Source organism: Cervus elaphus, chromosome X (genome assembly GCF_910594005.1).
Source record: "Cervus elaphus chromosome X, mCerEla1.1, whole genome shotgun sequence".
In the NCBI taxonomy this organism is placed as follows: Eukaryota; Metazoa; Chordata; class Mammalia; order Artiodactyla; family Cervidae; genus Cervus; species Cervus elaphus.
In genome coordinates this window covers 62203525-62231310 of record NC_057848.1, presented here as the reverse complement: position 1 = coordinate 62231310, position 27786 = coordinate 62203525, and positions in this window count along the sequence as shown.

Genomic DNA, 27786 nt, shown 5'->3' with positions numbered 1-27786 from the left:
TGAGGCAAAAGCCATGGCCCTCTCATCTGTCACTTCATCATTTCATTTTGGTTGGAGGGGGAAATTTGGTCCCAGGTAGAAGAGGATGCCATAAATTAGTAACTTAAAGGAAGAATTACCCTAGGGCTGCTAGGCTGCTTCATCCCCACCCACCCTCCAGGTTTACTCCGAAACCACACAGAGGTCTGTCAAGGCATAGTAGGTGAGTGGAAAGTATTTGGCCTCAAAGCTTGGGAAAACCATGATATATGTTTTTCAACTCTGCTTATGTCCTGCTGTATGAACTTGGGCATATCACTTAGTCTCTCTGGTATCTTGTGGTATATGAATTCAGCTTCCTAATTCATAAAATGAGGATAATATCACTTTTTCTGTCTACCTCCCAGGGCTATCATAAGGATCAAATAAAGTGTTAGACAGGAATGTGCTTTTGACCTGTAATATGCATTGATAACATAAGGCATTATGTTATCACTGCCTGATCATGCATTCATTTAACAAATGTTTATTGAGGACTGACTATATATATATATATGTATGACACTCTTCTAGGTCCTGAGAGAACGCACTGAAAACAATATACTTTCTGTAATGGTACTTTTATTCCACTGGTAGGAGAGAATAAACCATATTTATGATATCATCAGGTAGTGATAAGAAGAAAAATAAAGCAAGTGAAGAAGATAGATAAAAATGGATGATAAGCCATGGCACTGTGTTAAATAGAGTATGTGTGGATTAAGGGGCCCATATAATACCAACTGAGAAATTAAAGGAAAAATGAGGAAAGCATAGGGAAGTTCAAAGACAAAGGAATAGAATAGTCCCTCACAAATTGCCTCCCACAGCACAATCATATTTTAGTACTAGGTGAGAAAATGTCATTGCATGTTCACACACACACATATACACACACACACCCTTTTCTCTTTAAAATGAGTTTCATGTAAAAACAAACAAACACAAAAGAGTTTAGTTTATTTGGTGATTTGCTGCCTGCCTTCCCAAACACAAGGACTGGTTTCAGGGTTAATAAGTACACAAGGAGGAAATTCAGAGTTTATAGAGTGATATTCCTTTGAGGGTTTTGTGATCTCAAGAAGAATGCTGGGGCTTCTAAGTGGTGATGGGAGAAATCACTTAGTGAGTAAACAAAGTTGTAGCAGTGTATTACAAAACAGAGCATGTGGCAAAAAAACATTTTGGCAATTGATACTGTAGAATTGCCAATTGGGAGAGCCTGTTTTTGCAACTAGTTGAAGAAGTGAGAAACCCAAATGACAAGATATCACTTTGTCTTTTGCCAAACAAATGGAGCGAGGAGGTGGATTCCCTTTAGTGAAGATGGTTGAGACTGGTGGGATGTATTATACAAACCAGACCACATAGGCCCAGCCTCCTGGGAGGATTACTTGGCTTCAGAGCCCAAGTAGTATAGAGCCTTGCATAGAGGATGCCCTCAGGACATGTCTGAGGGGAAAAATGAGGTCCAGAATCTCCTCAAGCAGCTCATTCTTTAGTGATTTAGCTCTGGGAAAGCTGGCTTATGCCGGTAAACCTCAGACCGTGAATTAGAAAATCAACCTATTAATTAATGAGGAAAATATAAGTCAAATGATGACTCGTGTTCATATTAGCACCCCCTCCCCAGGAAGGGCAGCCTTCTCCAATGCATTGGAATGTACACTTGGTCAGTTATTTCATTTTTACTTTGACATAATTAAAAAAATAAAAAGACATTGTAAGAATAGTGTAAGGAAATACCCTGTGCCATGTATCGTTTACCCCGATCCATCAACCATTTACATTTTGCACCATTTGTATGTACTTATCTCTGTCTTTCTTTCTCTTTCTCTCTCTGCCTGTACACAGACACATGCACTTATATTTTCCTGAATCATATGGCAATAATTAAGAGATATGGTACCCTGCAAATACTTCAGTGTATATTTCCTGAAAACAGGGATAAACACAGTACCATTATCAAAATCAGAAAATTTAACATTGATACAAATCAATTCTGTTTTCGAATTCGTAGTCTGTTTTCACATTTAGCCAGTTATCCTAATAATGTCCTGTATAGCTAATGTTTTGCCTGATCTAGATTATAATTTAGTGTCATGCATTGCACTTGCCGTCATGTGAATTTAATCTCTTTTATTATTTTTAATTGAGGTACAGTGGGCAGATGACATTGTATTAGTTTCAGGCATACAACATAATGATTTGATATTTGTATATATTGTGAAATGATCAACAAGTCCAGTTAACAGCTATCACCACACATAGTTACAGAATTTTTTTTTCTTGTGATGGGAACCTGAGATCTAATCCCTTAACAAACTTCAAATATACAATACAGTATTATTAACCATCATGCTGTACATTAGTCATCATGCTGTACATCCTGTGCACCCCTATGACTTATTTTATAACATGAGTTTGTACCTTTTGACTCCTTTCATCCATTTTGCCCACCCTCCACCTCTTGACTCTGGCAATCACTGATCTGTTCTCTGTATATACAAATTTGATTTTTTGTTTGTTTTTTAAAGATTCCACACATAAGTGAGTTCATGAGGTATTTGTTTTTCACTGACTTATTTAACTTAGCATAATGCCCTCTAGGTCCATCCAGGGTGTCACAAATGGCAAGGTTTCATTCCTTTCTAATGGCTAAATAATATTCCATTGTATATATATATATATATATATATATATACAACAGCTTCTTTATTCATTCATCTTTTGGTGGACACTTAAGTTGTCTCCATGTCTTCTTTTTGAATTAGTGTTTTAATTTCTTTGGATGTATACCCAGGAGTGAAAGTGCTTATCCTATGGTAACTCTTTTAACTCTTTTTTTAAATTTTTTTGAGAAACCTCTGTACTGTTTTCCACAGTGGTTGCACCAGTTTACATTCCCACCAACAGTGTAGGAGGGTTCCCTTTTTTCCAAGTCCTTACCAGCACTTACTTGTTATCTGGTCTTTTTGATTCTAACAGGTGACATTTCATGTGGTTTGACTTACATTTCCCCAGTGGAATTTTATCTTCTTTAATCTGGAATAGTTCTTCAGACTTTCTTTGATACCTTGATTTTGAGATTATTGAAGAATATATGCCAGTTATTTTGTAGATTGTCCCTCAATATGAGTTCATCTGATGTTTCTTTATGATTGGATGCAAGGTTATGTATTTTTGGCAGAAATACCACAAGAGTGATATTATGGCTTTCTCAGTGCATCATATAATTTTGATGATAATGTAAATGGAATTGTTTCTTTTAAAATTTCATTTTACAACTTTTTCCTTTTAGTATATAAAGATACAATTGATCTTTGTGTATTGATGTCATATCCTGACACTTTACTGAATTCACTTATGAGTTCTAGTAATTGATTTGGAAATTCTTTTTAATTATCTGTGTAAACAATGAAGGCAACTGCAAATAGAGATTAATTTCTTCTATTCCAATCTTTAATTTTTTTCTTACTATATTAGATCTTCTAATACAATGTTGAATAAAAATGGCAAGAATGGACAAATTTGCTTTATTACTGAAAACAGGGTGCAATATTAGCTGGAGGGTGTTTTAAAGATACATAATTGTAAAAAAAAAAAAAAAAAAAAAAAAGATACATAATTGTCCATTGAACAATGCGAGGGTTAGAGAGACCAGCCCTCCGCACAGCTGAAAATCTGCTTATAAAAGATAGCCAGCCCTCTGTAAACATGGTTCCCCCATATCTGTGGTTTTGCATTTGCAGATTCAACCAACTGTGGTGGGTATAGTACTGTAGCATTTACTATTGAAAAAAATCCAGGACTTGTGCAGTTCAAGCTCAACTGTTCAAAAATCAAATGTACTTTATAAACTCAAGGAAGCATCCTTCTATTCTTCTATTCCTGGCTTTCTGGGAGTTGATAGTATGAAAGAGTATTTAATTTTGTCAAGATACTTTCTGCATCTATTGAGATAAATGTGTTTCTTATTTTAGTCAATTAATATGTTGGTTAACATTGGTTGATTTTGAAGTGTTAATCCAACTCTGCATTCATGGGATAAGCCCCTCATGGCCTTGATGTATTATCCCTTTTATGTCTTGACTGAATTATCTTTGGTAATATTTTGCTGGCTTCCCTGGTGGCTCAGATGGTAAAGAATCTGCCTGCAATGCAGGAGGCCTGGGTTCGATCCCTGGGTTGGGAAGAGCACCTGGAGAAGGAAATGGCAACCCAGTATTCTTGTCTGGAGAATCCCCATGGACAGAGCAGCCTGGCTGGCTACAGTCCATGGGGTCGCAAAAGCATAGCTTTCTTTTTTTATAATGTTTTACCTGGCTTTCATATCAGGATAATGCTGACTTCACAGAAAAAATTGAAAAGATTACTGTCTCTCCTAGTTTTGAAAAGGTGTTTTTTGGGACTTCCCTGGTAGTCCAGGAAGATTCTGAGCTTCTAATGCAGGGGGCCCAGGTTTGATCATTGGTCAGGGAACTAGATCCCACATGCCTCAATGGAAAAGGTCCCACATGCTACAACTAAGACCCAGTGCAGCCAAATAAATAAATGAATAAATAAATATTTTTTTTTTAAAAAGAAATGGTACTTTTTTCTTCCTTAATTTTTAGAATTCACCAGTGAAGCCATCAGGGCCTAAAGTTTTCTTTGTGAGGAAGTTCAATGTGTTAATAGATACTGTGATATTCAGATGCTATATTCTTAGGTGAGCTTTGTATTTCAAGATATTTGTTAATTCTGAGATATTGAATTTTGACGTGTAAAACTATTCATGAAAACTTCTTTTTATCGTTTTAAAGACTGTAGGATCTGGTAATGATAACCCTATATACAAAACAGAAAAAGAGACACAGATGTACAGAACAGAATTTTGGACTCTGTGGGAGAAGGCGAGGGTGGGATGTTTCGAGAGAACAGCATCGAAACATGTGTATTATCTAGGGTGAAACAGATCACCAGCCCAGATTGGATGCATGAGACAAGTGCTCAGGCCTGGTGCACTGGGAAGACCCAGAGGGATGGGATGGGGAGGGAGGTGGGAGGGGGGATCGGGATGGGGAACACATGTAAATCCATGGCTGATTCATGTCAATGTATGACAAAACCCACTTCAATATTGTAAAGTAATTAGCCTCCAACTAATAAAAGTAAATAAAACATAAAAAAATAAAGACTGTAGGATCTTTATTGATGTCCCCTTTCTTGTTCCTAATATTGGTATTTTGTGTCTTTTTTTACTTTTTCCCATATTGGTATTTTCCAAAAACTAGTTTGTAGTTTTATTTTTCTCTATTATTTTTCTTTTTTCTATGCAATTGACTGATTTCTGCTTTATCTGTGTTATATTTTTACTTCTTATTTTGGGTTAAATTTGCTCTTCTTTTGTTTGTTTCTTAAGGTGGAAGTTTAGAGCATTGAAATGAAATCATTCTTTATTTTTTTATATAAGCTTTCAATGCACCAAATTTCTCTCTAAGCACTGCTTTAGCTGCATCCCACAAAATTTAATCTTTTGTATGTTCATTTTAATTTAATACAAAATATTTTAAAATTTCCCTTGATCAATAAGAATCATATAGAGCCATATTTAGAAGTGTTTGCTTAATTTCCAAATATTTGAAGACTTTTCAGATATCCTTCTGGCACTTATTTCTAATTAAAATTTATTGTGGTCAGAGATCATTCATCATATCAGTTCAATCATTGAAAATTATTTAGACTTACTTTATGGCCCATAACATAGTATATATTGGTAAATATTTCATATGCTATTGAAAATAATTTTTACTTTGTTATTTTTGGATGAAATATTCTACAAGTGTTAATTAGGTCAAGTTGATTGATGGTACTATTCAAGTATTTCATATTTTCTGTCTAATTAGTTCTATAATTTTTAAAAATTTATTTATTTATTTTATTTTACAATATTGTATTGGTTTTGCCATACATCATTGACTTGTTCTATAATGATTGCGAATTTGGTGTTAAAAATCCAACATAATTGTAGTCTGATCTGTTATTTCTTTAAGTTTTATTAGATTTTTCTCATGTATTTTGAAACTCTGTTGGCATACATATTTAGAAAAGTGAAAGTGAAAGTTGCTCAGTCATGTCCGACTCTTGGTGACCCCATGGACTGTAGCCTGCCAGGCTCCTCAGTCCAAGGAATTCTCCAGGCAAGAATACTGGAGTGGGTTGCCATTCCCTTCTCCAGGGGACCTTGCCAATCCAGGGATCGAACCCAGGTCTCCCGCATTGCAGGCAACTTCTTTACCAGCTCATTCACAAGGGAAGCCCAAGAATACTGGAGTGGGTAACCTATCCCTTCTCCAGAGAATCTTCCCGACCCAGGAATTGAACTGGGGTCTCCTGCATTGAAGGTGGATTCTTTCCAGCTGAGCTATGAGGGAAGCCCCATACATGTTTAGAATTGTTCTTTATTTTCAATGATTTAGCCCCCCTTTTTTCACTCTTGATAATATTGCTCATTCTGAAGCCTACTTTGTCTGATATTAGTATGGACAGTCCATTTTTCTTTTGATTGCTGTTTGCATGATATATCATGTCCTATCATTTTACTTTTACCCAACTGTGTCTTTACATTCAAAGTGGGTTTCTTACAGAGAGCATATAATTGAATCTTGCTGTTTTATACAATATGTCCACCTTTGATTATTATTTGGTAGTTTTAGACTATTTGCATTTAATGTGTTTCATTATTTTTCAATGAGTTCTCTATAGATTACAACATGTGTCTTTAATTTATCATGGTCTGCATAGAATTAAGACTTATTTCACATAAAATATTATAAACTTTTAACTGCACAATTCCATTTTACTTCATGTCTTTTGTCCTATAGTTTTTTTTTTATAGTTTCTTTTTTTTTTAAATTTTTTTATTAGTTGGAGGCTAATTACTTCACAACATTTCAGTGGGTTTTGTCATACATTGATATGAATCAGCCATAGATTTACACTTATTCCCCATCCCGATCCCCCCTCCCACCTCCCTCTCCACCCGATTCCTCTGGGTCTTCCCAGTGTACCAGGCCCGAGCACTTGTCTCATGCATCCCACCTGGGCTGGTGATCTGTTTCACCATAGATAGTATACATGCTGTTCTTTTGAAACATCCCACCCTCACCTTCTCCCACAGAGTTCAAAAGTCTGTTCTGTATTTCTGTGTCTCTTTTTCTGTTTTGCATATAGGGTTATCGTTACCATCTTTCTAAATTCCATATATATATGTTAGTATGCTGTAATGTTCTTTATCTTTCTGGCTTACTTCACTCTGTATAAGGGGCTCCAGTTTCATCCATCTCATTAGGACTGGTTCAAATGAATTCTTTTTGACGGCTGAGTAATATTCCATGGTGTATATGTACCACAGCTTCCTTATCCATTCATCTGCTGATGGGCATCTAGGTTGCTTCCATGTCCTGGCTATTATAAACAGTGCTGCGATGAACATTGGGGTGCACGTGTCTCTTTCAGATCTGGTTTCCTCAGTGTGTATGCCCAGAAGTGGTATTGCTGGGTCATATGGCAGTTCTATTTCCAGTTTTTTAAGGAATCTCCACACTGTTTTCCATAGTGGCTGTACTAGTTTGCATTCCCACCAACAGTGTAAGAGGGTTCCCTTTTTTCCACACCCTCTCCAGCATTTATTGCTTGTAGACTTTTGGATAGCAGCCATCCTGACTGGTGTGTAATGGTACCTCATTGTGGTTTTGATTTGCATTTCTCTAACAATGAGTGATGTTGAGCACCTTTTCATGTGTTTGTTAGCCATCTGTATGTCTTCTTTGGAGAAATGTCTGTTTAGTTCTCTGGCCCATTTTTTGATTGGGTCATTTATTTTTCTGGAATTGAGCTGCAGGAGTTGCTTGTATATTTTTGAGATTAATCCTTTGTCTGTTGCTTCATTTGCTATTATTTTCTCCCAATCTGACGGCTGTCTTTTCACCTTACTTATAGTTTCCTTTGTAGTGCAAAAGCTTTTAAGTTTCATTAGATCCCATTTGTTTAGTTTTGCTTTTATTTCCAATATTCTGGGAGGTGGGTCATAGAGGATCTTGCTGTGATTTATGTCGGAGAGTGTTTTGCCTATGTTCTCCTCTAGGAGTTTTATAGTTTCTGGTCTTACATTTAGATCTTTAATCCATTTTGAGTTTATTTTTGTGTATGGTGTTAGAAAGTGTTCTAGTTTCATTCTTTTGCAAGTGGTTGACCAGTTTTCCCAGCACCACTTGTTAAAGAGGTTGTCTTTTTTCCATTGTATATCCTTGCCTCCTTTGTCAAAGATAAGGTGTCCATAGGTTCGTGGATTTATCTCTGGGCTTTCTATTCTGTTCCATTGGTCTATATTTCTGTCTTTGTGCCAGTACCACACTGTCTTGATGACTGTGGCTTTGTAGTAGAGTCTGAAGTCAGGCAGGTTGATTCCTCCAGTTCCATTCTTCTTTCTCAAGATTACTTTGGCTATTCGAGGTTTTTTTTATTTCCATATAAATTGTGAAATTCTTTGGTCTAGTTCTGTGAAAAATACCGTTGGTAGCTTGATAGGGATTGCATTGAATCTATAGATTGCTTTGGGTAGAATAGCCATTTTGACAATATTGAGTCTTCCAATCCATGAACACGGTATATTTCTCCATCTGTTTGTGTCCTCTTTGATTTCTTTCATCAGTGTTTTATAGTTTTCTATGTATAGGTCTTTTGTTTCTTTAGGTAGATATACTCCTAAGTATTTTATTCTTTTTGTTGCAATGGTGAATGGTATTGTTTCCTTAATTTCTCTTTCTGTTTTTTCATTGTTAGTATATAGGAATGCAAGGGATTTCTGTGTGTTAATTTTATATCCTGCAACTTTACTATATTCGTTGATTAGTTCTAGTAATTTTCTGGTAGAGTCTTTAGGGTTTTCTATGTAGAGCATCATGTCATCTGCAAACAGTGAGAGTTTCACTTCTTCTTTTCCTATCTGGATTCCTTTTACTTCTTTTTCTGCTCTGATTGCTGTGGCCAAAACTTCCAACACTATGTTGAACAGTAGTGGTGAGAGTGGGCACCCTTGTCTTGTTCCTGATTTCAGGGGAAATGCTTTCAATTTTTCACCATTGAGGGTGATGCTTGCTGTGGGTTTGTCATATATAGCTTTTATTATGTTGAGGTATGTTCCTTCTATTCCTGCTTTTTGGAGAGTTTTAATCATAAATGAGTGTTGAATTTTGTCAAAGGCTTTCTCTGCATCTATTGAGATAATCATATGATTTTTATCTTTCAATTTGTTAATGTGGTGTATTACATTGATTGATTTGCGGATATTGAAGAATCCTTGCATTCCTGGGATAAAGCCCACTTGGTCGTGGTGTATGATTTTTTTAATATGTTGTTGGATTCTGTTTGCTAGAATTTTGTTAAGGATTTTTGCATCTATGTTCATCAGTGATATTGGCCTGTAGTTTTCTTTTTTTGTGGCATCTTTGTCAGGTTTTGGAATTAGGGTGATGGTGGCCTCATAGAATGAGTTTGGAAGTTTACCTTCTTCTGCAATTTTCTGGAAGAGTTTGAGTAAGGTAGGTGTTAGCTCTTCTCTAAATTTTTGGTAGAATTCAGCTGTGAAGCCATCTGGTCCTGGGCTTTTGTTTGCTGGAAGATTTTTGATTACAGTTTCGATTTCCTTGCCTGTGATGGGTCTGTTAAGATCTTCTATTTCTTCCTGGTTCAGTTTTGGAAAGTTATACTTTTCTAAGAATTTGTCCATTTCATCCAAGTTGTCCATTTTATTGGCATAGAGCTGCTGGTAGTAGTCTCTTGTGATCCTTTGTATTTCAGTGTTGTCTGTTGTGATCTCTCCATTTTCATTTCTAATTTTGTTAATTTGGTTCTTCTCTCTTTGTTTCTTAATGAGTCTTGCTAATGGTTTGTCAATTTTGTTTATTTTTTCAAAAAACCAGCTTTTAGCTTTGTTGATTTTTGCTATGGTCTCTTTAGTTTCTATTGCATTTATTTCTGCCTTAATTTTTAAGATTTCTTTCCTTCTGCTAACCCTGGGGTTCTTCATTTCTTCCTTCTCTAATTGCTTTAGGTGTAGAGTTAGGTTATTTATTTGGCTTTTTTCTTGTTTCTTGATGTAAGCCTGTAATGCTATGAACCTTCCCCTTAGCACTGCTTTTACAGTGTCCCATAGGTTTTGGGTTGTTGTGTTTTCATTTTCATTCTTTTCTATACATATTTTGATTTCTTTTTTGATTTCTTCTATGATTTGTTGGTTATTCAGAAGCGTGTTATTTAGCCTCCAGGTGTTTGAATTTTTAACAATTTTTTTCCTGTAATTGAGATCTAATCTTACTGCACTGTGGTCAGAAAAGATGACTGGAATGATTTCAATTTTTTTGAATTTTCCAAGACTAGATTTATGGCCCAGGATGTGATCTATTCTGGAGAAGGTTCCGTGTGCACTTGAGAAAAAGGTGAAGTTGATTGTTTTGGGGTGAAATGTCCTATAGATATCAATTAGGTCTAGCTGGTCCATTGTGTCATTTAAAGTTTGTGTTTCCTTGTTAATTTTCTGTTTAGTTGATCTATCCATAGTTGTGAGTGGGGTATTAAAGTCTCCCACTATTATTGTGTTACTATTAATTTCCTCTTTCATACTCGTTAGTGTTTGCTGTACATATTGCGGTGCTCCTATGTTGGGTGCATATATATTTATAATTGTTATATCTTCTTCTTGGATTGATCCTTTGATCATTATGTAGTGTCCTTCTTTGTCTCTTTTCACAGCTTTTATTTGAAAGTCTATTTTATCTGATATGAGTATTGCGACTCCTGCTTTCTTTTGGTCTCCATTTGCATGAAATATTTTTTTCCAGCCCTTCACTTTTAGTCTGTATGTGTCTCTTGTTTTGAGGTGGGTCTCTTGTAGACAGCATATATGGGGGTCTTGTTTTTGTATCCATTCAGCCAATCTTTGTCTTTTGGTTGGGGCATTCAACCCATTTACATTTAAGGTAATTATTGATAGGTGTGGTCCCGTTGCCATTTACTTTGTTGTTTTGGGTTCACGTTTATACAACCTTTCTGCATTTCCTGTCTAGAGAAGATCCTTTAGCATTTGTTGAAGAGCTGGTTTGGTGGTGCTGAATTCTCTCAGCTTTTGCTTATCTGTAAAGCTTTTGAGTTCTCCTTCATATCTGAATGAGATCCTTGCTGGATACAGTAATCTAGGTTGTAGGTTATTCTCTTTCATTACTTTCAGGACGTCCTGCCATTCCCTTCTGGCCTGGATGGTTTCTATTGATAGGTCAGCTGTTATCCTTATGGGAATCCCTTTGTGTGTTATTTGTTGTTTTTCCCTTGCTGCTTTTAATATTTGTTCTTTGTGTTTGATCTTTGTTAGTTTGATTAATATGTGTCTTGGGGTGTTTCACCTTGGGTTTATCCTGTTTGGGACTCTCTGGGTTTCTTGGACTTGAGTGGCTATTTCCTTCCCCATTTTAGGGAAGTTTTCAGCTATTATCTCCTCGAGTATTTTCTCATGGCCTTTCTTTTTGTCTTCTTCTTCTGGGACTCCTATGATTCGAATGTTGGGGCGTTTCACATTGTCCCAGAGATCCCTGAGGTTGTCCTCATTTCTTTTGATCCTTTTTTCTTTTTTCCTCTCTGCTTCATTTATTTTCACCATTTTATCTTCTACCTCACTTATCCTATCTTCTGCCTCCGTTATTCTACTCTTGGTTCCCTCCAAAGTGTTTTTGATCTCATTCATTGCATTGTTCATTTTTAATTGACTCTTTTTTATTTCTTCTAGGTCTTTATTAAACAATTCTTGTATCTTTTCAATCTTTGTCTCCAGGCTATTTATCTGTAACTCCATTTTGTTTTCAAGATTTTGGATCATTTTTATTATCATTATTCTAAATTCTTTTTCAGGTAGATTCCCTATCTCCTCCTCTTTTGTTTGACTTGGTGGGCATTTTTCATGTTCCTTTACCTGTTGGGTATTTCTTTGCCTTTTCATCTTGTTTAGATTGTTGTGTCTGGGGTGGACTTTCTGTATTCTGGAGGTCTGTGGTTCCTTTTTATTGTGGAGGATTTACCCAGTGGGTGGGGTTAGACAATTGGCTTGTCAAGGTTTCCTGGTTAGGGAAGCTTGCGTCAGTGTACTGGTGCGTGGAACTTGATTTCTTCTTTTTGGAGAGCAATGGAGTGCCCAGTAATGAGTTTTGAGATGGGTCTATGTGTTAGGTGTCACCTTGGGCAGCCTGTATGTTGACATTCGGGGCTATGTTCCTGTGTTGCTGGAGAATTTGCGTGGTATGTCTTGCTCTAAAACTTATTGGCTCTTGGGTGGTGGTTGGTTTCAGTGTAGGTATGGAGGCTTTTGGACGGTCACTTATTACTTAAAGTTCCATGTAGTCAGGAGTTTTCTGGTGTTCTCAGGTTTTGGGCTTAAGTTTCCTGCCTCTGGATTTCAGTTTTATTCTTCCTGTAGTCTCAGGACTTCTCCAACTATACAGCACTGATAATAAAACTTCTAGGTTAATGGCGAAAAGATTCTCCCCCGTTAGGGACACCCAGAGAGGTTCACAGAGTTACATGAACAGGAGAAAAGGGAGGAGGGAGATAGAGATGAGCAGGAGGAGAAAAAGGGGGACTCAAGAGGAGAGAGACAGATCTACGCAGCTGTCTGTTCCCAGAGTGTTCTCCGTATCTCAGACACCTACAAGGATTCACAGAATTGGATTGGGAAGAGAAGGGGAAAGGAGGAAATAGAGGTGTTCTGAGGTAGAAAACAGAGAGTCAAGATTGGGAGAGAATAATCTTCGGTTTAAAGATAGGGCTTCTCTTTTTTTTTTTTTTTTGTAAGGTTATAGTGTAGTGAAAATGAAAATGAAGAGTAGTAGAGGAGTACTAGAGGACTTTAAAAGAAATAAGAGAAAAAGAAAAATAGAAAATAAAAGAGAAAACGGAAAGAAAAAAAAGAAGAAAAAAGAAAAAAAAGAAAAAGAAAAAAAAGAAAAAAAAAAACAAAAAAAAAAAGAAAGAAAGAAAAAATAAATTTTTTTTTCCCCTAATTAAAAAAATCGTAAAAATCTATGAAAATGAAAGTTAAGGAGTAATGGGGGAGTAATAGGGAATTTTAAAGGAAAATAAAAGAGAAAAAATAAAAAAGAAAAAATATAAAAAGAAAAAAAAATTTTTTTTTTCCTTACTTAGAAAAAAAAAGGTAAAAATATATCTAGGAGTTTCTCTGGAGCTGTTGCGGTCAGTGTGGGTTCGGCTCAGTTTCAGATAGCTCCTCGTTCCAGCTTGCACTTCTCGATATCTACAGGGCCCTTCCGGTGAAGTCGGTGTTTTCTACAGGGATTTTAATCTGTTGCACCAGTCCCTTCTGAAGCGGTTCCCTTTGTTTATTTGGCTTCTGTTTGCCGGTCTCTTCAGAGCCTCATTTCCGCCCTGACACAGGCCGGCGGAGGTGGACTCTTATTCAGGTAGCTAGTTCCGTTGCGCTGCTGGGAGGGGCTGGCGCTGCCGGGAGGGGCTGACGCTGCGGGGCGGGGCTGACGCTGCGGGGAGGGGCTGACGCTGGGGGGATGGGCTGGCGCTGCGGGGCGGGGCTGACGCTGCTTTCTCCGTCTGCCGCTGCTCAGGCTCCCGGCTGTTCTATATGGAGCGCGGCCCGCGCTGCGCTAGGTTCCAGCCCTCGGGTGTTACACAAAAGCGCGGAAGGAAAAGCTGCGCCTGCTCTCTGTGCCTTCCCCGTCAGAGCGGTCCAGGCAGCGAGGGGCTTGATGGGCGCTCTATCCCCAGGTGTGGCGCACTCACTCCCTTCCGCGGACCCAGTCTCAGTTTCCGCTGGCGCCAGTCGGGTGCGCGCGCCTTCCGCCCTCTGCGTCCCCAGCCCCAGTCCCCGCCCGCGCCGGTCGGGTGCCTGCGCCCTGTGTCTCACCGCGACCCTCCCCTCCCCCCTGCCTCCTGCCTCCGGCGGGGCTGGGCCGGTCCGCAGCCTGCGAGCTCTTCTCGGGACTTTCTCCGTCCCTTTGTTCTGCGAACGGCCGGCAGTGTGTTCCAGCCGGTTAATTTTCTCTCTCTCTTTTGGTCTCCCACAGTTCAAGTTGGCACCTCACAGAAGCTCCCTCCGATTGTCCTCAGGGCACTCAGGCCCGGACCCTAGCCCAAGCAAGGCCGCCTAAGACTCCCTTCCCGGGACGGGTCTCCGTCCTTAGCTCTTTTGTCTCACTTTTTATCTTTTATATTTTGTCCTACCTCCTTTCGAAGACAATGGTCTGCTTTTCTGGGCGCCTGATGACCTCAGCTAGCGATCAGAAGTTGTTTTGTGAAGTTTGCTCTGCATTCAGTTATTCTTTTGATGAATTTGTAGGAGAGAAAGTGGTCTCCCCGTCCTACTCCTCCGCCATCTTGGCTCCTCCCCTCTGTCCTATAGTTTTAACGTATATTGCATTTATGTATGTTATAAATACCACAAACTAATTTAAAATTTAAGAGAAAGTTATATGGTCTTTATATTTACCAACATATCAATATTTACTAATTCAAGAGCTCTTAATTACATTCTGGAGACGTGAGTTATCATGTAGTGTCCTTTCTCTTCAGTCTGAATAACTCACAGGTCTAGTGGTGGCATAGTCTCAGCTTTTTTTCTTTCTTTTAATATGAAAATGTTTTGTCTTCACTTTTGAAAGAAACTTTTCTGGATATAGAATTTTGAGTGAAAAAATTTAAAATTTTTCTTCAGCACCTTAAACATTTTATTCCTTTGTTTCCTGGTCTTCATTGTTTCTTTTGAGAATCCAGGTGTTATTTGCATTATTGTTCTCTTATATGTCATGTGTCCTTTACCTCTTTCTGCTTTCAAGACTCTCTTCATCTTTGGTTTTCATCAGTTTGACTATGATATGCTCAAGTGTAGTTCAACTACTTAATTTTTCAATGACAGTTATAAGGATTAATTAAAATGTTTACTTAAAAATTCTAGCATTTTATTTCCTTTATTTATTTATTTGATTTATTTATTTTAATTGGAAGCTAATTACTTTACAGTATTGTAGTAGTTTTTGCCATACATTGACATGAATCAGTCATGGGTGTACATGTGTTTCCCATCCTGAACCCCCCTCCCACCTCCCTCCCCATCCCATCCCTTAGGGTCATCCCAGTGCACCAGTCTTGAGCACCCTGTCTCATGCATCAAACCTGGACTGGCGATCTGTTTCACATATGATAATATACATGTTTCAATGCTATTCTCCCAAATCATCCCACCCTCGCCTTCTCCCACAGAGTCCAAAACATTGTTCTATACATCTATGTCTCTTTTGCTGTCTTGCATATAGGGTCATTGTTACCATCTTTCTAAATTCCATATATATGCGTTAGTATACTGTATTGGTGTTTATCTTTCTGGCTTAGTTCGCTCTGTATAATGGGTTCCAGTTTCATCCACCTCATTAGAACTGATTCAAATGTATTCTTTTTAATGGCTGAGTAATATTCCATTGTGTATATGTACCACAGCTTTCTTATCCATTCGTCTGCCGACGGACATCTAGGTTGCTTGCATGTCCTGGCTATTGTAAACAGTGCTGTGATGAACATTGGGCTACATGTGTCTCTTTCAATTCATGTACGTTTTTGATCAGTGTTTAACATTAGGCTGAGTTTTTCCCCTTGTATTAATGATTATCCCTCTAACATTTACAGTTTTATTTTTTTTAACTGGATAATGAATTTGATAATAACACTATAATGCAACTGAGTACAAAATCCATCTAGGCTTTTTCTATTCTCTCTATTATTTCACAGATATCTTCAGTTCAGTTCAGTTCAGTTGCTCAGTCATGTCCGACTCTTTGTGACCCCATGGACCACAGCACGCCAGGCCTCCCTGTCCACCACCAACTCCCGGAGTCCACCCAAACTCATATCCATTGAGTCGGTGATGCCACCCAACCATCTCATCCTCTGTTGTCCCCTTCTCCTCCTGCCTTCAATCTTTCCCTGCATGAGGGTCTTTTCAAATGAGTCAGCTCTTCACATCAGGTGGCCAAAGTATCGGAGTTTCAGCTTCAACATCAGTCCTTCCAATGAACACTCAGGACTTACCTCCTTTAGGATGGACTGGTTGGATCTCCTTGCAGTCCAAGGGACTCTCAAGAGTCTTCTCCAACAACACAGTTCAAAAGCATCAATTCTTTGGCGCTCAGCTTTCTTTATAGTCCAACTCTTACATGCATACATCACTACTGGAAAGACCATAGCTTTGACTAGGTGGACCTTTGTTGGCACAGTAATGTCTCTGCTTTTCAATATGCCATCTAGGTTGGTCATAACTTTTCTTCCAAGTAGCAAGTGTCTTTTAATTTCATGGCTGCAGTCACCATATACAGTGATTTTGAAGTCCCCCAAAATAAAGTCAGCAACTGTTTCCACTGTTTCCCCATCTATTTGCCATGAGGTGATGGGACCAAATGCCATGATCTTAGTTTTCTGAATGTTGAGCTTTAAGCCAACTTTTTCACTCTCCTCTTTCACTTTCATCAAGAGGTTCTTTAGTTCTTCTTCAGTTTCTGCTTGTCCATATATAGTTTTGCAGCATTTATAAGGTTTTTCTGAAGTATTCAGGTTAACTTTTTAAAAAATTAAGACTTTCTTTTTTGAGCCATTTTAGATTCAGAGCAAAGTTAAGGGAAATGTACAGAAATTTCCCATATATTCCTGCCCCCACACATGCATGCTTCCTCATTATCAACATCCCCCACCAGAGTGGTACATTTGTTGTTTAATAAATTAACCTCCATTGGAAAATCATAATCACCCAAAGGCCATAGTTTACATTATAGTTTACTCTTGGTGTTGTATGTTCTATCCATTTAGACAAATGTATAATGATCTGTGTCCATCACTATGGTATCTTATAGAGTTTTCACTGCCCATAAATTCTTTGTGTGTTGCCTATTATCTATCCCTCCCTCCCCAACCCCTGGCAACCAGTGAGATTTTTACAGTCTCCATAGTTTTGCCTTTTCCAAAATGTTATATAGTTGGAATATATAGTATATAGACTTTTCAGATCATTTTTCACTTAGCAATATGCTTTTAAAGTTTCTCTATGTCTTTTCATGGCTTGATGGCTCATTTCTTTTTAGTGCTGAATAATATTCCATTGTCTAGATATAACAATTGGTTTGCCTGTTGAAGGACATCTTGGTTGCTTCCAGATTTTGGCAGTCATGAATAAGGATGCTGTAAACATCCATGCACAGGTTTTTATGTGAATATAAGTCTTCACTCTTTTGGGTGAATACCACTAAGCATGATTCCTGGATCATATGATGAGAGTATGTTTAGTTTTGTAAGAAACTGCCCAACAGTCTTGCAAAGTGGCTGTAGTATTTTGCATTCCTACCAACAGTGAATAAAAGTTCCTGTTGCTCCCCGTCCTGGCCAGTATTCAGTGTTGTCAGTGTTCTAGATTTTGGTCATTCTAATACATGTGTAGTGGTATCTCATTGCTGTTTTAATTTGAATTTTCCTGATGACATGTGGTGTGGAGCATCTTTTCATATGCTTATTTGCCATCTGTATGTCTTCTTTGGTCAAGTGTCTGTTAAGGTCTTTGGCCCATTTTTTAATCGGGTTGTTTATTTTCTAATTGTTGAGCTTTAAGATTTCTTGTAAAAAAATTTAAAAATGAAAGATTTCTTGTATTTTTTGGATAACACCTTTATCAGATGTGTTATTTGGAAATATTTCCTCCCTATCTATGACTTGGCTTCTCATTTTCTTGACATTGTCTTTCCCAGAACTATTCAACTTAACTTTTATACAAAGAACAACTCACACTTCCATTTGATTTAATTAATATTTTAATTAAATCTGTTAGTTATAATTAACAAGTAAAATTTGAATAAACAAGTTTGGGAATAAATGGAACTTATACTTAGTATGCACACAGCCTAATGGTGGAAGCAGAGTGAGTGGATGTGCTAGAATACAGTTTATTATCTCTGGGGATTGAGTGTACCACGGCCACTAGACAGAACATTTTACAGATGGATTGAAGTACTTGATTGATTTTCCAAGTAATTGAAATGGAGATTGTTTTAAGGGAGATTGTACTTTACTTAGGAAATTTTGTAAGAGCAGAAGGATGCATGATTAAAACAGATTCATGGCAAATGGATTTGAATAATCCTAAAGTACATATTCCACCAGAGATTGTGACCTGGTAAATTACTCTTTTACACTGTAGGGATATTTACATTTGCCAATTCTTCTGGATACTTAAGTCACCAGGATGTTGGAGACAGTCACACTGATTAGACTGGGAAGGTTTTGGACTGAAGTTGATGACATGGGAGACAAATGTCATGAATTATATTCTTTGGAGGAAGAATAAGATAATGTCAAATTGTGCTATGTGGTGCTGTCTGAGTCTGAGGAAATACTTTTGGGACTAACACAGATGGCGGAGAAGGAGTGGGAGGGGAATGGTATAGGTGAAGCTTCAGATCCCCTCCCCTTACTTAACTGGACCAAATGTGATTTTTATCCATTTGTCATTTGAGCTTATGCACTGTAGAAGTAAAAAAATGGAAGAAGTTTCCCAGTGATCCTAAAAGTAAAAGCATGAAGGCAGTTTCTCATTACTTCAGATGTTAATTTCCAATGTCTAGAGTCATGAGCAAAGTGATCTTAAAGATGTCATATATGAAGTTAATATTATCTCGTAGGTTCTGGTGAGGTATGTAGAGTTGAATTCATGATTAGAATGCTGTAATAGATGCTTTATCTAAAAAAACTCATCTTTGTAAGGGTTAAATGTCACAAGTTCCTTACAATCTGAATCCGTAGACCAAAGGAGAAATGTGACGAAATACAACTGGGAGATGATGTTTTGGGCAGAATACTATGGAACTCTTGAATTGATACATGACTGCTTTGGATGATGCTTCATAAGACCAATAAAAACTAAGAAAAGCAAGATAGAGCAGAGATGGCACATTTCAACTGTAAGAGAGCCCATTGGAGACACGTAGATTGGAGACCAGTGTTCCAACTGTGTATAACATTGGTCTTTACCTTTAATGTTCTGTCCTTCTATGGTAGCAACGGACAATGGGACAAAGTCAGTGATTCAAGGAGCCTCAGCTTGGATATACCATACTAGAATTAAGAGAAGCAATGATAAGTGTAAAAGACAGAGACTACCATATTGTTGATAAAAGCAAAGAAAGGGGAGGCTGTGCACAAAAGCTTATCATAGAGTATAATTCCAAAAAGTCCAATATAAAGTCAAGTATGAATCCGTGGCCCACGACTCTAGAAAGGAAGATAAAATCAGGAATCAGGAAGATTAAAGCTCAGATTTAGTTGAGAATGCCCCCCCCCCCAAAAAAGAATGTCTGAAGTGCTGAAAGGGAGAATATAAGAGATGGATTTAATTTCCTTTTTTCTTTGGCCACACCACATGGCTTGTAGGATCTTACTTATTACTTAATGTACCAAGGATCGTGGAGTCCCAACCACTGGACCCCCATGGAATTCCCGGGATTTAATTCTTAAGACAAATGGCAGATGATAAGAGGTGATGCTGAGAAGGCTGATTTACTTACTTTGTATGTTACTCCTCTCCTTTCTCTCAAGAAAAATGGCCATCAACATATTCAACACTGCTTGAACAAATTCAACAACAATGCTCGAATACTCCTTGCTTCTTAATATCATCATAGACTTGAGAACAACCACACCATGGGCCGTGATTGCTCTGTGCTCTACTGCCTGTGTTCTTGGCCTACCACCACCACCACTGCCATGCTTCTGCCGCTGATAAGAAGGCAATAAGAAGCTTGATCATCACACCCCCACGACCAACTCTGGTGTCATTTGCTGCCAGCCCTCTGCTCTCTCTCTCTAGCTGACAATGGGGCTAAATGACTTCGGTTACCTAGCAATTTAATGGTTAAAAGCAGGGGCCTTGAGTCAGAAAGACCTGGACCCCAGGTCTTTACAGTCTACTTTTTATATGAACTTAAAGGAAATCAGTCCTGAATATACATTGGAAGGACTGATGCAGAAGCTGAAACTCCAATACCTTGGCCACCTGATGTGAAGAACTGACTCATTTGAAAAGACCCTGATGCTGGGAAAGATTGAGGGCAGGAGGAGAAGGGGATGACAGAGGATTAGATGGTTAGATGGCATCACTGACTCAATGGACATGAATTTGAGTAAACTCCAGGAGTTGGTGATGGACAGGGAGGCCTAGCGAGCTACAGTCCATAGGGTCGCAAAGAGTTGGACACGACTGAGTGACTGAACTGAACAAAACTAGACAGTTTCTAAACTCCATGCCTCAGTTTCCTAATCTACCAACATATTCCCTACTTGCCAATGTTTCTGTGAAAACTATAATGTTTAAAAACATCTAGAATAGTATCTGAGTCATAGTAGGAGCTCAATAAATATAGATTCCCCTGTCTGATGTCTCTTTGGATACTTGGTCCTTAAGAGATGACACTGTGTTCACATAGCTGCTATTTATCTTAATTGCAGGCCCATTGTCTGGTAGGAAATTATGTCTCACGAGTCCTAGCCTGAATATCTGAAGCTTAAGTCACCTCTGAAGCAGTTTTTCTATCATTTATTTTATTGCCACCTAAACTCAAAAGTGTGCCAGTTTAGTTCAGCTGTAAAGACTGCCAAATAGACAAAGTCTTCCATTTGGAAATACATTTTTTGAAGACTCAGTTTAATTTAAAAATTATTGATGACCCTCTATATATTTGTCTACATTCTTTGGCATATCAGAGGGGCTGGCTGGCTGGCTGTATCCTTCACAGATGGGCTCTGCTTTAAGAAAACCTAATAAAGGAAAAAACCGTGAACTTATAGAATGCAATCATTGTATCTTGCTTGCTTCAGGGGTTTTCAGTGAGTGAGTGACTATGTATGTGGATGTGTGATGTGTGATGTGTGTGTGTAAGGGGCAGGTTTAAGATTATCCTGTGGGGCTTTGTGAAACTACGCACATTCCTACATTCCTCCTTTCTGTTTTTACAGTTTCTTTAAATATCCTCGCAGTAAAGCATATAGATGCTCAGGGAGAGGCATGAGTAGCTTAAAAATTTCAAAAAATCACAGATGACTCTGAAACATGTATAATGTATTTGCTTTACCAACATTTTGGTTTACAAAATTACTTGTCAACGATGCCACAGGGAAGGTATATATTATGACTGCACTCATTGGGAAAACACAGCTAAATTTATTATGACTCAATTGACACTTTGGAAACAGATCTACTGCCTAGAGTAAGGGACATGTGGAAGTGTGCTGTCAGGCCAAGCTCTCCAAAGCGTTCTTTCAGTCAGCGCCATTTTCTTACTCCTGTCAGAGAGAGGTTGGATGCTGGAGAACAAGGTAGGCACAGCAAAAGGAGATTTCTGGAAAGGGCTTTTGGGTGAATATACTGATTCTACCCATCCTCTACCTATTTTCCATCCATCAAGCATAGAAAAAGGTGATACTTCACTGAGGATGTAACATTTAGGCTAAGGCTCAAAGGAAAAGCATGTTGGGGACAAAGGACAACCAGCAGAGTGGGACTGGTAGCTCCATTAGGAGCACATTACCACCTTGTCAGCTGTTCTCCAGAGAAACAGAACCAACAGGAGATGTATATCTATATAGCTATAGATATCTACACACCTATAAATTCTCTCTCTAGAGAGAGAGACAGACTGACTATGTACTGTATGCTCAGTCATGTTCGACTCTTTGCGACCCTATGGACTGACCAACAAGCCCCCCTGTTCATGGAATTTTTCAGGCAAGCATACTAGAGTGGATTGCTATTTCCTTCTCCAAGACAGACTATAGACAATAGGAAAAGAAGGGAGTGAAATAAAGTTTAGAGAAAGAACTACTTTTGAGCACTTGCCATTGTGAGGTTTGATCATATGACACTGCAGCATGGCCCTTGTTTCTAAAACAGCAGTATCATTAATATAGCCTGTTTAAATCCAGTTAGGTACCCTCTGGCAAACAAGAATATGACTTAAATCAACATACATAAAAGTTCAATACATGTCCAGATAAATTTAACCAAACAACAGGGAAGGGTTCATTTGCATAAATGCTGTTGAAATAACTTGACATTACCATGGGGAAACACTAACTTAAACCTATGCCTCATGCAATATATCACAGTCAACACAATAAAAATTCACGTCAACTATTTAGAAAAATTTAATTATGGTGGAAACAGAGAAAATGGAGCACTTATTCAGTCATGGGAGGGAGATAATGTTTGATTAAATGAGAAAAATGAATTACAAAGGAAAAGATAAGCAGTGTGATTATACAATAAAAATTAATAAAACTAAACCACAACAAAACCAAGATAGAAGTCAAGTGACAAGATAGAAAATTACTTTTAATACATATGATGACATTTCCAAAATATATTGAGTTTTATAAATTTATGTTAAGTTCACTATGGACAGTGGTCTAAGAATCATTACATAAGATGAAACACCATTAGTAAATTAATATAGGAAACAGTATTAAGTCTTGCCAGCTATAAAAGAGGTGCAAATTAAAACGATGAAATGTCACTTTATAACTCTAAAATTAGCAGCAATAAAGGAACATTAGTAAAACTAGTGATAGAACTACTGGGGAAATTGAAACATTTTTACATTTCTAGCAACACTGTAAATTATCTCAGTCAATTTGATGAATAATCTGGCAGTTTTTATCAAGAGTCATAAAATGTTCCTATGTTTTTACTGAATAATCTCACTCCAGGGTATTTGTTTTAAGGGTATAATTCAGAATAAGAAATGCATTATGTGTTATTTATTATCATGGAAAACTGGATACATCCCAAACAACCATTAATAGAGGGATGGTTATAAAATCATAGTATTTCAACTTAATGGAATTGCTTGAAACCAACGAAAATGATGGATATGAAGATTATTGAGATACATGGAAAAGTATATGTAAAATTTTAAAAATGAAACAAATTAAGTTATAAGAGCCTATGTTAAGAAGGTCTGAAAGGGCTAAGTTATGTTAAGTCGCTCAGTTGTGTCCTACTCTTTGCGACCCCCTGGACTGTAGCCCACCAGGCTCCTCCGTCCGTGGGATTCTCCAGGCAAGAATACTGAAGTGGGTTGCCATTTACTTCTCCAGGGGATCTTCCCACCCAGGGATCGAACCCAGGTCTCCCACATTGCAGGCAGACGCTTTAACCTCTGAGCCACAAGGGAAGCCCAGAGCTCTATAGTCCCTATGCCTCATTAATTTGGCGCCCTAGGAATCTCCTTCTATAATGGAATGTGATACCGAAGAGAAACTCCTGGTAGTTGAATAAAATTTAAACATGTAGGAATAACAGAGATGAGGGAAAGAGAAGGTCCAAATAAAAGTTGGAGAGGAAAACAGATACAGTAAGTCCCCTACATCCAAACAAGTTCTGTTCTGACAGTGGATTCATAAGTCCAATTTTGTTAGTCCAACAAAGTTAACCTAGGTACCCAACTAATAGAATCAGCTATATAGTATTGTACTGTAATGGGTTTATAATGCTTTTCACTTATATAACACATTAAAAGCAAACACAAAAATAAAATATTTTAATCTTACTGCACAGTACCTTGAAAAGTACAGTAGTACAATATAACATCTGGCATACAGAGGCTGACAACAAGTGAACAGACACAAAGAGTTACTGACTGGAGGAAGGAGAGAAGGTGGGTGGTAAACCATATGAATCTAAGGAAATGATTACTATAAAATTGAGGAAAGAGGTTATATTTGGAGAGGGGGCCACTGTATGAGGATTGGGCATTTGGAGGAGCTTCTGGCATGGCTAGTTTTCTAGCCTGGATGGTGCTTGCGAAGGTATTATTTGTATAATAATTCCCTAAGCTCTACATTTGTTTTCTGTGGTTTTATATGTCTTCATTTTAAAATAAGGTTAAAAAATGACCTACGCAAACCTATAGGTTAAAGAGACTAGAAGAACAAAAATATGGGTTGTGGGCCTATTTCTTCAAGAAAGGTTAATAATAATGATAAAGACTAAAAATTACAAATTAACTTTCTATCCCATCCTACGGGATATTGTAGTGGAAGAACTGCAAAGAAGAATCACCTCACACTATATCTAGAATTATGATTTTTTTTTGAAGAGGAAATGTGTCCTAACTCTCCTATAAGTGTCATCTGTATAAGTGGGCCACTCTACTCAAAGAAGATCCATCTTTATATCCATGAATCATGCAGAATGAATTTTTAATTTATTCAGCCTCTATAGTCATTTTTCAAAAACTACAAACAATGGGACTTTTATTTAAGTATGTCATGTTGATTCAGGATCCCTGATGCAGAGTTTAATCTTGTCCACACCCAAGGGAGTTCCTGACACCAGTTATTGCAGATCTCCTCTCCTCTCCTCAAACTCCACCCAGCCAATACATCCTTAGCAAATGACCTCTCCTACTTTGCAAAGACTAAGTCTGTTGAATATCCTCTTATCCGCACCTCAAATCATTGCTGCCTCTATCAGTCCAGTTCAGTCACTCAGTTGTGTCCGACTCTTTGTAACCCCATGGACTGCAGCATGCCAGGCTTCCCTGTCCATCACCAACTCCTGGAGCTTACTCAAACTCATGTCCATAAAGTCAGTGATGCCATTCAGCCATCACATCCTCTGTTGTCCCCTTCTCCTCCTGCTTTCAATATTTCCCAGCATCAGGGTCTTTTCCAATGAGTCAGTTCTTCGCATCAGTTGGCCAAAGTATTGGAGCTTCAGCTTCAGCATCAGTACCTCCAACAAATATTCAGGACTGATTTATTTTAGGATTGACTGATTGTATCTCTTTGCAGTCCAAGGGACTCTCTCAAGAGTCTTCTCTAACACCACAGTTCAAAAGCATCAATTCTTTGGTGCTCTCAGCTTTCTTTACAGTCTGACTCTCCATCTAAACATGGTCTAAGAATCTGGAAAAACCATAGCTTTGACAAGATGGACCTTTATAGGCAAAGTCATGTCTCTGCTTTTTAATATGCTGTCTAGGTTTGTCATAGCTTTTCTTCCAAGGAGCAAGAGTCTTTTAATTTCATGGCTGCAGTCATCATCTGCAGTGATTTTGGAACCCATGAAAATAAAGTTTCTCACTGTTGCCATTGTTTCCCTATCTACTTGCCATGAAGATGGGACTGGATGCCATATCTTCTTTTTTTGAATGTTGAGTTTTAAGCCAGCTTTTTCACTGTCCTCTTTCACCCTCATCAAGAGGCTCTTTAGTTCCTCTTTGCTTTCTGCCTTAAGGGTTGTGTCATCTGCATATCTGAGGTTATTTATATTTCTCCTGACAACCTTGATTCTGGCTTGTGCTTCATCCAGCCCGGCATTTCTCTTGATGTACTCTGCACATAAGTTAAATTAGCAGGGTAACAAGATACAGCCTTGACATACTCCTTTCCCAATTTGGAACCAGTCCGTTGTTCCATGTCTGGTTCTAACTGTTGCTTCTTGACCTGCATACAGATTTCTCAGGAGGCAGGTAAGGTGGTCTGGTATTCACATTTCTTGAAGAATTTTCCACAGTTTGTTTTGATACACACGGTCAAAGGCTTTAGCATAGTCAATGAAGCAGATGTTTTTCTGGAACTCTCTTGCTTTTTCTATGATCCAATGGATGTTGGCAATTTGATCTCTGGTTCCTCTGCCTTGTCTAAATCCAGCTTGAACATCTGAAATTTCTCAATTCATGTACTGTTGAAGCCTAGCTTGGAGAATTTTGAGCATTACTTGCTTGTGTGTGAGATGAGTGCAATGTGCAGTAGTTTCAACATTCTTTGCATTGTATTTCTTTGGGATTGGAATGAAAACTGACCTTTTCTAGTCCTATGGCCATTGCTGAGTTTTCCAAATTTGCTGGCATATTGAGTGCAGCACTTTTATAGCATCATCCTTTAGGATTTGAAATAGCTCAGCTGGAATTCTATCACCTCCACTAGCTTTGTTTGTAGTAATGCTTCCTAAGGTCCACTTGACTTTGTGCTCTAGGATGTCTGGCTCTAGGTGAGCGATCACACCATCACGGTTATCTGGGTCACTAAGACCTTTTTTGTATAGTTCTTCTGTGTCTTCTTACCACCTCTTCTTAATATCTTCTGCTTCTGTTAGGTCCATACCGTTTCTGTCCTTCATACATATTTTTAATTTTTTGAGTATAGTTGCTTTACAGTATTGTCTTAGTTTCTGCTGTACAGTAAAATGAATCAGCTCTGCATATACATTTGTCCACTCTTTTTTGGATTTCCTTCCCATTTTGGTCACCACAAAGCACTAAGTAGAGTTCCCTGTGCTATACAGTAGGTTCTCGTTAGTTATCTATTTTATACATTGTAGTGTATATATGTCAATCCCAATCTCCCAATTGATCCCATCCATCCCCTCCCCACCATGATATCTATAAGTCTGTTCTCTACATCTATGTCTCTATTTCTGCTCTCCAAATAAGTTCATCTGTATCATTTTTCTAGATTCCTCATATAAGCAATATTAGACAATATTTGTTTTTCTCTTTCTGACTTTCTTCACCCTGTATGACAGTCTCCATCCATGTCTCTGCAAATGGCACTATTTTGTTCTTCTTTATGGCTGAGTAAAATTCCACTGTATACATGTACCACATCTTCTTTATCAATTCCTCTATTGATGGACATTTAGGTTGCTTCCATGTCCTGGCTGTTGTAAATAGTGCTGCAGTGGGCATTGGGGTGCATGTATCTTTTTTTTTTTTCATTTATTTTTATTAGTTGGAGGCTAATTACAATATTGTAGTGGTTTTTGTCATACATTGACATGAATCAGCCATGGATTTACATGTATTCCCCATCCCGATCCCCCCTCCCACCTTCCACATGTATCTTTTTGAATTATGGTTTTCCCCAGGTATTTGCTAGGAGTGGGATTTCTGGGTCGTATAGTAGTTCTATTTTTAGTTTTTTAAGGAACCTTCATACTGTTCTTTATAGTGGCTGCACCAACTTACATTCCCACCAACAGTTGTAGGAGAGTTCCATTTGGGATATGATATGAAGAATTCCATTTCGGATATGATCCATTTGGAAGAATGGCAAACCAGCATAAATGTCCACGGCTTGTGGTATATCTGCTGTTAACCCATCACTGTTGTTTTTTTATTTTTAAAAGTGTTGATTGCTTTCTTAGTATGTGCCAAAAGTAATACACTGGGTACTTTGAGGGATGGCAAGCACCAAGGTAAGTGAGATGTAGTGCTTGCCTTCATGAAAGTAACATTGAACTTATTTTAAGTAATGTACAAGGCAGTAGATAAAAGTAAGGGTGGGGTAAATGTTGGGGGTCGGTGGGAGCAAACAGAATGCTGAATGTGGGCAAGTAAGCACTTGCAAATTTTCCAACTGGAATGTTTGGGGGCAGCATTGGTCTATTCTATACACAAGAACGCTTCAGGACAGCTGGAAGAAAGAAGCAGCTCTTCTGTGCATTATTTAACCCCTCTCTCCTGAGTACTAAATATTTCTTTTTCTCTATGGACACTGAGATGTAGCTACAAAGACATAGAAACCATGGCACCTGACCTCAAAGAGCTTACATGCCAGCTGGGAAGATGAGGCACACCTGTGGAACTCTAGACATCCTGACTGCAGGGGTGCTACAGAAGTAAA